Below are 11,257 nucleotides of genomic sequence, written 5' to 3'. Positions count from 1 at the left end.
TAAGATACAATTTGCTAAACACATGAAACTCAAGAAGAACGAAGACCAAAGTGTGGACACTTTGCCCCTTCTTAGAATTGGGAACCAAACACCCATGGAAGGTGTTACAGAGACAAAATCTGGAGCTGAGATGAAAGGATGGACCATCTAGAGACTGCCATATCCGGGGATCCATCCCATAGTTCCAAACACTGACACCATTGCATACACTAACAAGATTTTGCTGAAAGGACCCAGACATAGCTGTCTCTTGTGAGACTATGCCTGGACCTAGCAAGCACAGAAGTGAATGCTCACAGTCAGCTATTGGATGGATCACATGGCCCCCAATGGAGGAGCTAGAGAAAGTACCCAAGGAGCTAAAGGGATCTGCAATCCTATAGGTGGAACAACAACATGAACTAACCAGCACCCTCCGGAGCTTGTGTCTCTAGCTGCATATGAATCAGAAGATGGCCTAGTTGGCCATCAGTGGAAAGACAGGCCCATTGGTCGTGCAAACTTTATCTGCCTCAGTATAGGGGTATGCCAGGGCCAAGAAGTGGGAGTTGGTGGGTGGGGGAGTGGGTGGGGGAGCATGGGGGGGACTTTTGGGATAGCATTGGAAATGTAGATGAAATAAATACCTAAATTTAAAAAAAGTGAAAAAAAAAGAATGAAAAAAAAATGTCTAAACTAAAAGGAGATATATCATGATAAATACCCAGGAGAGTAGAACTAATTTGGATGGGAAACAAACATTTTTTTTGAGTCCTTCCATTAACATTACACTGCTTTTGAAGCACCAGATTATTAATATCCAATATTCCTCTAAAATAATCTATTTTACTAATGAAACTCCATTATGCATTTTGTTTTATATGAGATCAATATATTTTATCATACCAATGTCTAAAAATGTTAGCTACAAATTTAACTAAATCCATGTTTTCATTTATGTGTTTTCACATTGTTTCTCAATCAGAAACAAAAATTTCTAAGTATAGCACAGAAACTAAAATTCTGCAAACTTAGGAAATCACTAAAAAAGGTTACCTATATAATTCAGTTCCATTTTTAACTATGCCTGAATCATGCTTTTCATCTTCATATACGATATTGTCTGTTTGTCTTTTCAGAATCTGCAAAGAAATATCCATACTTGAAGGTAATAACTTCTAAATACTTCATTAGGATGATAAACCATACTTCTATAGATTATGTAACAATTGTTAATTTTTTTCTTTTTAAATCCATTCAGATAGCCAATGAAATGAATGACCTCAGTCCAAATACATATTCGGAAAGTAAGGATGAGGAAACATTAAACTCAGGTATTCTCAAACGCCATTTATTCAGCAAAGAAGGACTTGAAATTATTTGAAATATGCACAGGGTTCTAAATTATAATTTCCTGAAATCTGATTCAGGGTATTTGGGCTGAATATTCCAAATGCTAACCTTGGCACAGAAAATATGGCAATACTCACAGTCTATGGACAATCAAAATTACTTGTTCATTTCCACATTTTTATTGGAGAGAACATATGTTATAAGAGTTTGTAATGTTTCCATAAGACAGACAGAGGGTCCCAGCCTGGTGGGAGCTGTGAGGAAAATTCATGTCCCAGCAACAGTGACAACTCCATGGTGGAGTCTAAAGAAAATCAGGAAGCGTCTTATATTTAGAACTACCTATATTCATTCCAAGTGGTAACAGACTCATTTTTAAAATATCAGTATACAAACTGCTAGGTTATCCTATAATCTGACTCATGTCCATCCTTGTATTTGCAGCTGCTCTTCTTCTACCCATCCCTGTATTAGTATTATAGTTCTAAGGATGTTATCACCATCTCCTTGTTAATAGACCAACATGTACTAACACTAATCACATTGCATCCTTTCTAGTTCTTGTGAAACATGGACTTGCCATTTTTTTTCTAAGTAAGCCTAAATCATTCATTAACTGTGTTAATTCTGACACAAGGTCAAGAAATCCACCCCTGACTCTTGAATTGACCTCATTAAAACCCAGGGCCAACACATAGCAGGCACATGATAAATAATTATTTAGTTTAATATAAAATAATTGCTCGTGCAAATATTATATTCAAGAGTGTCAATTGAATACAGCAAGAAAAAGCACATAAAAGATAGCTTATAATTGAAATAGCAATGATTCAGATTAAAAGTGAACAAACACTAAACTAATAAACAGGAAAATAAATGTTGTTATGGAGGGAAACAGAATTATAATAAAAAACAACCTCCCCTTGAACAGTGAGTGTAATAAAATGACTTCAACTTATTAAAATCTTGGACACTAGCTTTTCAACTGTAACAAACATGGTATTTCCAAAATGAGGTATAAGACCTTCACAGCACTAGTTGGATGAGAAAAATGCCTAGCTTGTTTGGAAGTGTCACTCCAGAAAGATAGAAAATACTGTCCAATATGAGTGTATTTGAGTGCATATATTTACATATTTCTTTAAAAGGCACGTACTTATGCTTGTGGAATGATATGCTCAAGTGTGTATAAAGTGTGTACATTTCTTGAGCATGGGCACTCTCTAAGTAATGCAATTTAGATTTTCATAAAAGGCATTTAATTCTAGTTTTAAGAATTAGAAAAACAAGGTTTAACCACATTTGAAATTTTTGATTAGGGTATAAAATGTATTAGCATCAATATTTTAGAGTTTCTATGTATGGAATAAAATCCATGTTAGCTGTCTCCTGCTTTGTATTAATTACATATATGGTTTTGTCATCAGAACTAACTATATCATCTACATCAGAAGAAGAACAAAAATGTCCTTATGCCAGAGGAAAAGCACAATCAATGGTACTTAAGTTTGTTTTAATTACTAATATATTATTAACCTTAATAAACAGTGAAAAATAAGTAAAAGGAAGCTGCCTTTAGACTGCCCTGCAGAATCCGCAGGTGATTTTATATTCCATTTTAATGCTGATTTAACTACTTAAGATAATTAACATGTTTTAAGAATCTGAAATAACATAATTGAATTTTTTTTTTAGATTTTCGAGACAGAGTTTCTCTGTATAGCCCTGGCTGTCCTGGAACTCACCTGTAGACCAGACTGGCCTCGAACTCAGAAATCTGCTTGCCTCTGCCTCCTGAGTACTGGGATTAAAGGTGTGTGCCACTGCACTGTGTTTATATCAAGGTATATATATATGTTTTTTTTTCCTCAAATGTTTAAAACATAGATCAAATTTAAAACATTTGGGCATGTTTTGAACCATTTATGACTAATAACCCTAGAATCTGATTCATCCCAAAGTGCTAACATTCCCAGTAAATAAAATGTGAGGTTTCTTCTTATGAATCAGTACTGCTGACATTTAAGTTTAAATTATTCATCCAATGAATGATTTGTTGATCCTCATTTTTATATGTCTTTAAGCAAACTGGACCAATGGATATTGTTTATTTAGTCACTATCAATAATCAAAGAGAGGAAAATATGCGAATTAGTCAAGAGAAAGGTAAGACATCAATATAAAATATCATTTGGTGCATACTTATTTGAAACAGGACTGCAATACTCTGCTACACTAGAAAAATTAGATATTAGATATTAGTAAATAATATAAACCTAAAGTGACAATAATTTAATGATTTTATAAAATGTGGGCTGGAGCAAAGTCCTAGTTTAATATCTAGGGTCACAATAAAAAGGAATTTAAGTGAAGAATCTTCCTAATAAAATCAACATGGCAGGTCTATAACCCCTGAGTGATATTAGGACCTAAGGATGAGTGAGGATTAATGACTATAAAAGATGGAGGGGACAGAGAGTAGTGAAGGAAAGTTTGCTGGTATTTCCAACATGTGTCTAAGAGTTAGAACTAAGTGTTTGAATCTTCTTGTCTTCTCTTACTATGTTGTGGATTGAAGTATTGGGTCATAGATTGGTATAACATATATATATATATGTTATACCATATATATATGTTATATATAATATATATATATATGTTATACCAATATATACCAACATATAACATATATATATATATATATATATTACTGAAAGTGATCAGTCATATGTGTACAACAAGTAGTACACACTATCTCTAAATCCAAAGTGAATAGAAATAATCAAAGGTGTGTGTGTAGATATTAAATATTAATTAAATAATATAAATTTGTGTGTGTGTGTGTGTGTGAGAGAGAGAGAGAGAAAGAGAGAGAGGAGGAGGAGGAAGAGGAGGGAAGGAGAAGGAGGAGGAAGAGACAGGAGTGACATCTAAAGATGTAAAGCCCATGACAATAGTGAAGGATTTTTAGCTCTTTTTTTTTAAATTATTTTTACACTCCATATTTTATCCCTCCTGATCCATCCTCCAACTGTTCCACATCCCATACCTCATCCCCACATCCATGTCTCCACATGGATGTCCCCATGTCACATCCTATCTGACCTCTAAACTCTCTGAGGTCTCCAGTCTCTTGAGAGTTAGATACATCATCTCTGAATGAACATAGACCCAGAAGACCTCTACTGCATGTGTGTTGAAGCCCTCATATTGGCTGGTGTATGCTGTCTGTTTGGTGGTCCAGTGTTTGAGAGATCTTAGGCATCTAGATTAATTGAGACTGCTGATCCCCCTACAGGATTGCCCTTCTCCTCAGCTTCTACCAGCCTTCCCTAATTCAACAACAGGGGTCAGCTGCTTCTGTCCATTGGTTGGGTACAAATATCTGCATCTGACTCTTTCAGCTGCTTGTTGGATCTTTTGGTGGTATGATATCCAGTTTCTGGAAACAACTTAGATGTCCCACGACAAAAGAATGAATACAGAAAATGTGGTTCATTTACACTATAGAATACTACTCAGCTATCAAGAATGAGAACATCATGAGTTTTGAGGCAAATGTATGGAACTAGAAAACATTATCCTGAGTGAGGTAACTCAGACCCAAAGGGACATGCATGGAATGTACTCATTAATAAGTGAATATTAGCCAAAACAAAAAACCAAAAAACACAAGGGTATAGAATACCCACAGTACTCAAAAAGGTCAACAAGCTGAAGTGCCCAAGTAAGAATGCCTCAGTCCCACTTCGAAGAGAGAAGAAAGCCACAAGAGAATAGTGGAGAGAGAGGAACCTGATCTGGTTTTGGGTGAGGGAAAAGGACTGAGGGCCAGCAGAATGGATGGAAACAAGCAAGCATGGGAAATAGGAGTTTGTGGGGACCCAACCTCCAGAATGCACCAGAGACCTGGGAGGTGAGAGCCTCTTAGGACTCAAAGGGAGGGACCTTAGATGAAATGCCCAATAGTAGGGAGAGCAAACTTATATAGCCCACCTTCATCAGGAAGACAGGACATCAAGTGAGGGATGCGGTTGTCATCCCACAGTCACAACTCTGACTCATAATTGTTCCTGTCTGAAAGAATTACAGGTATGGAAATTGAGAGGAGCCTGAGGAAAAGAAGTTCCAGCAACAGGCCCAAAGTGGGATCCAGCTCAAGGGGAGGTCCCAAGGCCTGACACTATTACTGAGGCTATGGAGCACTCACAAAAAGGGACCTATCATGACTCCTCTTTTTTTATTAGATATTTTCTTCATTTACATTTCAAATGTCATCCCAAAAGTCCCCTATATGCCTCCCCGCCCTTCTCCCTAACCTATTGTATATTTTATTTATTTACACTTCAAATATAATCTCCTTTCCTGGTTTCCCCTTCAGAAACTCCCTTTCCCATCCTCCCTCCACACCTGATTCTATGAGGGTGCTCCCCACCATCACCAACTCCTGCTTCCATGCACTGGCATTCACCTACACTGGCGCATTGAGCCTTCACAAGACTAGCAGTCTCTCATCCCATTAATGCCTGGCAAGACCATCCTCTGCTACATATGTGACTGGAGTCATGGGTCCCTCCATGTGTCCCTCAACTCTTTGGTTGGTGGTATAGTTCCTGGGAGCTCTGGGGGGTCTGGATGGTTGATACTGTTGTTCTTCCTCTGAGGTTGCAAACCCCTTCAGCTCCTTCAATCCTTTCTCTAACTCTTTTCATTGGGGACCCCATGCTCAGTCCCATGATTGACTGTGAGCATCTGCCTCTGTATTTGTCAGGCTCTAGCAGAGCCTCTAAAGACAGCTATATCAAGCTCCTATCAACAAGAACTTCTTGGCATCTGCAATAGTGTCTGGGTTTGGTGTCTGTCTATGGGATTTGGTATATACCCCTAGGTGGGGCATTCTCTGGATGGCCTTTCCTTCAGCCTTTTCTCTACTTCTTGCCTCTGTATTTCCTCCCTTGAGTATTTGGTTCCCCATTATAAGGACTAAAGCATTTACACTTTAGTCTTTCTTCTTATTGAGCTCATAATGTCTGTGAATTGTATCTTGGGTATTCCATGCTTTTGGGCTAATATCCACTTATCAGTGAGTGCATACTATGTATGTTCTTTTGTAACTGGGTTATCTCACTCAGGATGATATTTTCTAATTCCATGCCATCTGCCGTTCATGAATTCATTTTTTAATAGCCGAGTAGTACTCCATTGTTTAAATATACCATATTTTCTGTATCCATTCCTCTATTGAAGGACATCTGGGTTCTTTCTATCTTCTGGCTATTATAAATAATGCTGCTGTGAACTTAGTGGAGAATGTGTCCTTGTTATATGTTGGAGCACCTTTGGGGTATCATCCCAGAAGTGGTATAGCTGGGTCCTCAGGTAGTACTAGGTCCAAATTTCTGAGGAACCGCCAGACTAATTTCCAGAGTGGTTCTACTAGCTTGGATTCCCACCAGCAATGGAAGAGTGTTCCTCTTTCTCCACATCATTGCCAGCATCTGTTGTCACCTGAGTTTTGGATCTTAGCCATTCTGACTGGTGTGAGGTAGAATCTCAGGGTTGTTTTGATTTGCATTTCCCCGATGATTAAGGATGTTGGACATTTCTTTAAATTGAGAGAAATTACAGGTTGTACAAACATGATATAACTCATAAACAATTTTTAGATGCATGATTTAGAAGGAAAGTTTGTGTTTACCAAGCTGTTGATATTTTCATGAATATGTGATCTGGGATTATGTTCAAAATGAAAACTTGGACTTGGCCGCTCTGAAATTAACATTTGTAACAAACTCTCAAGTTGTATATATCCTGTTGGCACTTCATTCAAAGTCTGCATAGCAATTGTGTGGATATTTTAAAGAAGTCTATAAACAAATCCATCGGATAATAATTCAAAAGATAACAAGACAAAGAATTCTCCATTTTTCTATACTTGAGAAATGTTACTTCCATGGCAAAGAACTCAGAAACAAAATTAATAATTCCATGTGGTTATATATTTGCACATTTTCTATTAGTCTATAATGCTTCCAGATGTACTTTAGTTCTAGTTTTATCACCTCTGGGAATAAAAAAGAGGGACTTGTCAGATGGCTTCACTGGAAAATGAAGGACAGGTATGGAGGGTACATGAGAAAAGGGGACATTATGTAGGAGAACTGAAAATAGAAAAAATTACCTATGCAAACTTCATGTTAATAATAATAAAAAGAGAAGGCTCTGCAGAAGCCTTTGGTTGGATTTACTTCCATTTAAATCAAAGACTGAGATTTCTAGTGCGTAGCTTGTTGTGTGACAGGAAAACGAAAATGTGTACTGACAAATACATCAACTGTGCTGTGCAAGCAGAACACATCAAATCCATAAGGTTCAGTTATCTTAAGCAGTCAGGTGCTATTGGTTCGGATTCAGAACCATGCCTTCTGTTTCCCATGACAGCTACTTTCTAGTAATCCAGTTATTTGGTGACAATCATTTGGTTACTTGTTCTGTAAATCATATCAATGTGATTTTGAAAACAGTGAACATGTTTATTAATTAATTTTTAATTGTGTGTCTATTTCACCACTTTTAATTGATACAAAATTGTTATAACTATTTTTACAGTTTTTAACATTCCATTGTAATATGTAGTTTTAATTTCCTCTCATGAAGTGTCTATTAAAAGTTTTTTCTATTCAAAGTCTTAAGAAGTACATAGTACAATGCAAAATGATAAGGTCATAGAAGTAGCTCACATGCACTCAAAAGGGGATTATTTCATACACATTCATGAAGATCCAAGCTGAGCAGTTCATAAAGGTTTCTTACCTAAGTGATTCATGCTTCTCCCTGAAAAATTAAGCCAAATTGTGTTGCCAAAATTACAATATAAAGTGGAGATTGTGAAATATTCACATTTAAATAATGTTAAAATATTTAATTGAAATTAGCTACTGAGGTATTTAATATAGCATCAGGTTTAACAGCTAAAAGGACATGAGATTTTTGGAGTTTTTTCATTTTTTTGTTTTTGAAAAAACATCAAATATAATTAAATCTATATAATGTTTCCAGTTTATTTCTATTGCATTACATTTATTTCCTAACTGTGACAAAATAGAAGAAATAAAATTAAGGTCTGTCAACATCCCCTCAAATTTAAGTGCTATTCCCAAACCTAAACATGAGAATTTTTTTCACACAAATTTTCTTCATTTCATGATTGATGATGTGATAGTGATGTGTAATTGATATATACAATATCTTTGATATTTTAGACTCTCCTGAGGAACAACATGAACATCAGGTAACAATTCACACTCATCACTTTTCATTAGTTTAATACTGTATGAAATGTAGAAGTTGTAAATTTATTGCTTGCCATCTCATACAGTGTAGCACTGAAAAGACATATTCCATTGCACATGAAGAATCAGACACAAATCAGGAGGACTCATCGCATGCAGGTAAATCTCGCAGTGTTAGTTCTTCTTAATTCTTTTCCTTTGTTCCCTAAGTTTCATTGGTATTCTTTTATCAACAATGTAAAATAACTGTAGTTTAATTCTTGAAAACATTATTTACTGGATTAGGATAATGTGTTTAAAGTTGTGAAGTCTAAGTCACATACCTTGTTATATATCATTACACAAAATTTCTACTTGCACATCTCTATGTTGCTAAGCGATTTTATGGCTTAAATAATAAATGTTCATTATCTTACTCACATTTAATAATATATACCAGAATGATGGTGTAAGGGATACTTGCTTGTGCGCTTAGCTCTTCCAGAAATTGGCACAACTAGTTTCTTTGAAACTAAAGGATTGGTAGAAACTATACATACCAATTCAAATTAGATAACAAGCATTTGTTCATCTTTCCCTAACTTAATGTCCTAGATGGTGTTTTGTCAACTCAATACAACATAGAGTCACTTGGGAAGAGAAAAGATAAGTAGAGAAAAAACATTTTCTCTATTAATCAGTTATGCAGAAAGGCACAACACACTTGGGGTTGTATCACTCCTTAACAGGAGGTAACTGGTTGTCTATAGAAGCAGGGTGAGCAAACCACTAAGAATAATTCTGCCCCCCCCCCTCCAGGAGCACTCTTTTATATTTTTGTTTCAGAACTTGCCTCTAAATTCTTGCTTCAGTTTCTGTGCATATCTCTTTTCAACATTAGTGTGTTATTGTGTATAGGTAGGATATGTGTTCATGTTGTGCATGAAGAGGGCACATTCATGTATGTTTGTAGGGAAAAGGGTAGAGAATGTGTAGACATTAGAGATCAACTTTGAGTATATGTCCTTGCCTTCTGTCCTGTTTTAGTTAGGTTCTTGTATTGTTCTCTGAATATTTCAGACTAGCTAGACATTACCTTCATATTCTTATATTCTAAAGTGCCATCCAATCATAGGTGTTCTTGAATTAGAGACTTGTGCTCCTGTGTCAAAATTTATATAAGATCTGAGGGTAAAGTTTTATATATATGTGTGTGTGTTTATATATGTGTGTATATATATATATATTACCTCTAAAACATTATCACTGACACATTTATTTGTAGTCTTTAAATTTTAGCTGTAGAACTTTATAGAGAATAAATCATTTTATAACATATAAAGGAGAGCTTATATAATGACAGTATTAATTTGCTAACAGTATTTTAGAAGAAGGGGATTATTTAGATATGTGAAGAAATCATTTACATTACAAATAGTAAAGTGTGGTCTCTTCAATAACTTAGGTTGCTAACCCCATAGGAAGCAATACAAGGTACATGGAATAGGGGGAACAAACATGAAAGAAAATTATGTGTAATACTCTAAATCTTCAAAGAAGACCAAGGTATCAATATAGGAGATGAAAAACACATTAGATAATAGATCAGGTGCTCAGAGAACGAGAGGTACAAAACTAATAATACCTGGATAGAGAAACTTTTTACTAGACATGGAGAAGTTGGTCTTACAAGGTAATGAACAGAGTTCAGGATAATGGTTTTTGATTACATCAATATTTCAGTGTCTTTCTGGTGTTGCATGCATATCCTTTCAGAGAATACCCATACATGAATCTTTAAGCCTTTACATTGTAAGCATGACATCCTCTACTGACATTTTCCCTGATATATCACATTGTTGACAAGCACTTTTATTTCTATCTATAAATATCCAGTCAAAGGATAAGCCTAATTGAAATTTATAACTAAAAAATTATTTCCCGGTGTATTATAGTATACTAAATCAAGAAACCTCTAGCTATACTCTAAAATGTATCATCAATCTAAGTTTTCCTTGTCTGCTTTAATGACATGTGTGACTCTTTGCAGAACAAGTTGTTGAACTGACATCACAAGAGGAACCAAAAAAGGAAGACAACAATGACAACAAACAGTGCTTTGTACATACATTCAAATATTTATTTTAATGCTTTTTTTTGTTTGTAGTTAAGAGACAATGTTTACATTTAAAACACATTTGTAAGTCAGTAAATATGTATGTATTTTATTTTATATGTAAATTTAACACCTTTTAAATTAGTTAGGCAATTCAGAATATTTTTAGCATCCACAGTAACTGATAATCAAATTTTATCAATCATTTCTCATAATACATCTTTTTATAATTTTACCAATCTTTAGATAATGAAAATTTGATTGTGTTGGAGATTTCTGATGAAGGTGCCAAAATTATACACAGAAATGACATCTTAAATTTTGTTTTGTTTTTTTTTTTATAATTTTCGTTTTTATTGGATATTTTATTCCTGTTAAAGAATCACCCCTTTAATTGATTCCTAGTTGAGGGTTTTCATGGTCAACCAACAAACTACCATGATTAAGTACTTAATTATGCATCTTTGATCTGTTGTTCTCTCTAATTTTCTAATTTCCTTTTTTTTTTTTTTTTTTTTTTTTTTTTGGTTTTTCGAAA

Source organism: Mus caroli, chromosome 2, assembly GCF_900094665.2.
Source record: "Mus caroli chromosome 2, CAROLI_EIJ_v1.1, whole genome shotgun sequence".
Lineage (NCBI taxonomy): Eukaryota > Metazoa > Chordata > Mammalia > Rodentia > Muridae > Mus > Mus caroli.
This window is presented reverse-complemented; position numbering follows the sequence as displayed.